This window comes from Gymnogyps californianus, unplaced genomic scaffold (assembly GCF_018139145.2).
Source record: "Gymnogyps californianus isolate 813 unplaced genomic scaffold, ASM1813914v2 HiC_scaffold_69, whole genome shotgun sequence".
NCBI lineage: Eukaryota > Metazoa > Chordata > Aves > Accipitriformes > Cathartidae > Gymnogyps > Gymnogyps californianus.
The window spans coordinates 231,747-237,746 of record NW_026114462.1 but is presented as its reverse complement, the minus strand read 5'-3'; positions in this window follow the sequence as shown (position 1 = coordinate 237,746).

Here is a 6,000-nt window from a genome sequence, read left to right as displayed (position 1 = left end):
ATCCCCTTAAGGCACACATCGGACTTCCCCATCCTTCCGCATCACCCACCAAGTGTACCCAGATCCTTGAGCAAAAGCAATCCCACGAATGGGTTTGCCTTTGCCTGAGGCAGGAGTAATCCAGACTGTCTTCCCTAGCATATTTTTTATGTGCACTACAGGGACTTTATCCCCTTCTACAGTACGTAAAAGTTCTGATTGGGTGGGGCCAGCTCGATTGACAGATCCTCTAGTGTTGACTAACCAGGTGGCCTTTGCTAGATGTGTATCCCAATGTTTGAAAGTCCCACCACCCATTGCTCTCAATGTAGTCTTTAACAATCCATTGTATCGCTCGATTTTCCCAGAGGCTGGTGCATGATAGGGGATGTGATACACCCACTCAATGCCATGCTCTTTAGCCCAGGTGTCTATGAGATTGTTCCGGAAATGAGTCCCGTTGTCTGACTCAATTCTTTCTGGGGTACCGTGTCGCCATAAGATTTGCTTCTCAAGGCCCAGGATAGTGTTCCGGGCAGTGGCATGGGGCACGGGATATGTTTCCAGCCAGCCGGTGGTTGCTTCCACCATTGTAAGCACATGGCGCTTACCTTGACGGGTTTGTGGGAGTGTGATATAGTCAATCTGGCAGGCCTCCCCATATTTATATTTCAGCCATGGTCCTCCATACCACAGAGGCTTTAACCGCTTGGCTTGCTTAATTGCAGCACATGTTTCACATTCATGGATGACCTGTGCGATAGTGTCCATGGTCAGGTCCACCCCTCGATCACGAGCCCATCTATATGTTGCATCTCTTCCCTGATGGCCTGAGGTGTCATGGGCTCACCGAGCCAGAAATAATTCACCCTTATGCTGCCAATCCAGATCCACCTGAGCTACTTCAATCCTAGCAGCCTTGTCTACCTGTTGATTGTTTTGATGTTCTTCAGTGGCCCGACTCTTGGGTACGTGGGCATCTACATGATGTACTTTCACAACCAGGTTCTCTAGCCTGGCAGCAATATCTTGCCACAGTGTGGCAGCCCAGATGGGTTTACCTCTGCGTTGCCAGTTACTCTGCTTCCATTGCTGCAACCACCCCCACAGAGCATTTGCCACCATCCATGAGTCAGTATAGAGATAGAGCACTGGCCATTTTTCTCGTTCAGCAATGTCTAAAGCCAGCTGGATGGCTTTCACCTCTGCAAACTGACTTGATTCACCTTCTCCTTCAGCAGTTTCTGCAACTTGTCATATAGGACTCCATACAGCTGCCTTCCACCTCCGATGCTTTCCCACAATGCGACAGGACCCATCAGTGAACAGGGCATATTGCCTCTCATTTTCTGGCAGTTTATTCTACAGTGGGGCCTCTTCAGCACGCATTACCTCCTCCTCTGGCGATATTCCAACATCTTTGCCTTCTGGCCAGTCTGTGATCACTTCCAGAATTCCTGGGCGACTGGGGTTTCCTATTCGACTTCATTGTGTGATCAGTGCAACCCACTTACTCCATGTAGCATCAGTTGCATGATGTGTAGAAGGGACCTTCCCTTTGAACATCCAGCCCAGCACATGCAGTCGGGGTGCTAAGAGGAGCTGTGTTTCAGTACCGACCACTTCTGAGGCAGCTTGAACTCCTTCATATGCTGCTAATATCTCCTTTTCAGCTGGAGTATAGCGGGCCTCAGATCCTCGATATCCCCGACTCCAAAACCCTAGAGGTCGACCTCGGGTCTCCCCTGGTGCTTTCTGCCAGAGACTCCAGGTAGGGCCATTCTCCCCGGCTGCGGTGTAGAGCACATTTTGAACATCTGGTCCTGCCCAGACTGGCCCAAGGGCTACTGCATGAACTATCTCCCGTTTAATCTGTTCAAAGGCTTGTTGTTGCTCAGGGCCCCATTTAAAATCGTTCTTCTTCCGGGTCACTTGATAGAGAGGGCTTACAATCAGACTATAATTTGGAATATGCATTCTCCAAAAACCTACAACACCTAAGAAATCTTGCATTTCCTGTTTACTAGTTGGTGGAGACATAGCTGCTATTTTGTTGATCACATCCTTTGGGATGTGACGATGTCCATCTTGCCATTTTATTCCTAAAAACTGAATCTCCTGTGAGGGTCCCTTCACCTTACTCTGTTTTATGGCAAAACCGGCCTTCAGAAGGATTTGGATTATTTTCTCCCCTTTCTCAAAAACTTCTTCTGCTGTGTTGCCCCATACAATGTCATCAATGTATTGCAGGTGTTCTGGAGCTTCACCTTTTTCTAGTGCATTCTGGATTAGTCCATGGCAAATGGTGGGGCTGTGTTTCCACCCCTGGGGCAGTCGATCCCAGGTGTACTGGACGCCCCTCCAAGTGAAAGCAAACTGTGGCCGGCACTCTGCTGCCAAAGGGATTGAGAAAAATGCATTAGCGATATCAATTGTGGCGTACCACTTGGCTGCCTTTGACTCCAGTTCATATTGAAGTTCTAGCATGTCTGGCACAGCAGCACTCAGCGGTGGTGTGACTTCATTCAGGCCACGATAGTCTACTGTTAGTCTCCATTCTCCATTAGACTTTCGCACTGGCCAAATGGGGCTGTTAAAGGGTGAGCGAGTCCTGCTGATCACTCCTTGGCTCTCCAGTTGACGAATCAGCTTATGGATGGGAATCAGGGAGTCTCGGTTGGTGCGATATTGCCGCCGGTGCACCCTTGTGGTAGCGATCGGCACCTGTTGTTCTTCAACCCTCAGCAACCCCACAACCGAAGGGTCCTCAGAGAGACCGGGCAAGGTGGACAACTGTTCAATTGCCTCCGTCTCCAAGGCAGCTATACCAAAGGCCCACTGGTACCCCTTTGGGTCCTTGAAATACCCTCTCCTGAGATAATCTATGCCAAGGATGCATGGAGCCTCTGGACCAGTCACAATGGGGTGTTTTTGCCACTCATTCCCAGTTAGGCTTATTTCAGCCTCCAATACAGTTAGCTGTTGAGATCCCCCTGTCACCCCAGAAATACAAATAGGTTCTACCCCTTTATAGCTTGATGGCATTAGAGTACACTGTGCACCGGTGTCTACTAGAGTTTTATACTCCTGTGGATCTGATGTGCCAGGCCATCGAATCCACACAGTCCAATAAACCCGGTTGTCCCTCTCCTCTGCCTGGCTGGAGGCAGGGCCCCTCTAGTACTGGTCATAGGATTCTCCACTCACTTGTAAAAACGGATTAGAATTCCTTTTCATAGAATCGGGAGTAAGATCAGCCCTTCCACTCTATCGGCTATACCGCTCACAGTGCTCACTGGAGCCTGAAGCAGCAATTTTCCTGGAAGAACCCTCATTTGTGATTGTTTTTCCTCGCAAATCACGTACCCGTGCATCTAGGACCGAGGTAGGTTTTCCATCCCATTTCCTCATATCGTCTCCGTGCTCACGCAGGTAAGACCACAGGGTACCCCATGAGGTGTACCTTCTATCTCCTCTCTCTTGAGCAGAGGGACGCTTATTCCTAATAGCTGAGATATTGGTCCGTGCAGGTGGGAGGCAGAACTTATCCTCAAATCGCTGGAACTCTTGGGACAGTTTCTTGGCTAGTATGTCTGGCAGTTTCTCCACAGCCGCGACGAGGGAGGAAGTGAGACTTTCTTCATATTGCCGAAGTCGGCGAGCCAATTCATCTACTGTTGGTCCCTCCTCGTCTTTCCAGTCCATTACTGCCCATGAGTTGGCATACGACGATGGTGCGCTTCGTACAAACTTCCGCCACATGGGTCGTGCACACTGGACTTCATCTGGATCTGTGGGTAACCGCCCATCATCTGGGTCATAATAAACCATCTCCTGCACGGCTAATTCCCTCAGGTACTGGATACCTTTCTCCATGGTGGTCCACTTGCCTGGGTGACATACAACATCTTCCTTGAAGGGGTACCTTTCCCTCACACCTGATAGAAGTCGCCTCCAGAGGCTGAGGGCTTGTGTCTTTTTTCCAATTGCCTTGTCAATGCCCCCTTCCCTAGGAAGGGATCCCAATTGCTTGGCCTCCTTACCCTCTAATTCCAAGCTACTTGCCCCATTGTCCCAGCATCGGAGCAGCCAGGTGATAATGTGCTCGCCTGGACTATGGCTGAAGTCTTTTCGCATATCCCGCAGCTCACTCGGGGATAGGGATCGGGTGATTATCTCCGGTTCTGCCTCTTCCTCCTGTTCTCGTGATGACCCTGCTTCACCTTCATCCTTCGCTAAGCGAACTGATGTTTTTGTATATTTCCTCTTCTGTATAGGGGCGATTGATATTGGCACCGGTTGATTCTCTAGTTCAGCTGCATCATCCATCGCCAAGGTTTGAGTTGCCACAGTGCCTGTTGCTGGGTTTGAGTAGCCACAGTGCTTGTCATAGGGATTAGAGTAGCTGCAGTAGCTGTCGCCAGAGTTTGAGTAGCCACAGTGCCTGTTGCTGGGGTTTGAGTAGCTACAGTGCTTGTCATAGGGATTAGAGTAGCTGCAGTAGCTGTCGCCAGAGTTTGAGTAGCCACAGTGCCTGTTGCTGGGGTTTGAGTAGCTACAGTGCTTGTCATAGGGATTAGAGTAGCTGCAGTAGCTGTCGCCAGAGTTTGAGTAGCCACACTGCTTGTCGCTGGGGTTTGAGTAGCTGCAGTGCCTGTCGCCAGAGTTTGAGTAGCCGCAGTGCCTGTCGCCAGAGTTTGAGTAGCTGCAGTGCCTGTCACCAGGGTTGGAGTAGCTGCAGTCGTGGGAGCTGATCTCTGGGTGGTATTTTTAAATAGTTGTTTAACCCTAAACAAGATCTGAATCACATTCAGGAACAGGCTGATTCCTAGCAATAGGACCATGCTGAGTTCAACATCCCAAGGATATTCAAAATTTACAAAGTCCTTCAATGCTATTGTAATTAACCTGGCAGAGAAAAGGAAGATGTGGGAAGATGTCTCCCCAATAGGTTGGCTCCCCGAGGAGAAAAGGTAGAAAGAGCAATTATTAATATTCTCTAGGAGAGAGCACCCGAAGTACGGAGATCTCTCCTCCACAGATTGGCTCCCAGAGGAGAAAAGGTAAAAGGTACAATTATTAATAGTCTCCCATAGGCAGCTCCCGAAGTACAGAGGTGACAACAATGCCGAGTACAAACACCCGATTAGTTTCACGGCTTGCACTTCTATCATATCATAAGCCAGTGTTACAAACAACAACACCATGATAACTCTAGCCCGGTTCCCACAGATGATAAACAGCACAACAGGGAGCATATACTGCAAGTAGGGCATTACATAACGCAACTTCAAGAACCACAACACCAACTTTGAGAGCAAACGAACCCACATTGTAACCAGTAACTATCAAACCAATACAATGAATACTTATAACAAGTTTGTTTTAACACACTCTGATCAGATCTGTCGTTATCTCAACCCTTCGTGCCCCATGTTGGGCGCCAAATAGGCTGTTGTGGTTTAACCCCAGTCAGCAACTCAGCACCACGCAGCCGTTTCCCCCTTCCCCTCCCAGTGGGGTGAGGAGGAGGAAAGCAAAGGAAAAAAAAGTAAAACTCGTGGGTTGAGATAAGAACAGTTTAATAACTAAAGTAAAATATAATACTAACAACAGTAATAATGAAATATAATAATAATAGTAATGAAAAGGAATGCAACAAAAAAAGGAAAGGGGGGGGGAAGGCAAAAACCAGTGATGCACAATGCAATTGCTCACCACCCGCTGACCGATGCCCAGTTAGTTCCCAAGCTGCGATCCGCGCCTCCAGGCCAACTCCCCCCTGTTTATATACTGGGCATGACGTTCCATGGTATGGAATACCCCTTTGGCTAGTTCAGGTCAGCTGCCCCGGCTCTGCTCCCTCCCAGCTTCTTGCACACCTGCTTGCTGGCAGAGCATGGGAGACTGAAAAGTCCTTGGCTTAAGATAAGCGCTACTTAGCAACAACTAAAACCTCAGAGTGTTATCAACATCATTCTCACACTAAATCCAAAACACAGCACTGTACCAGCTACTAAG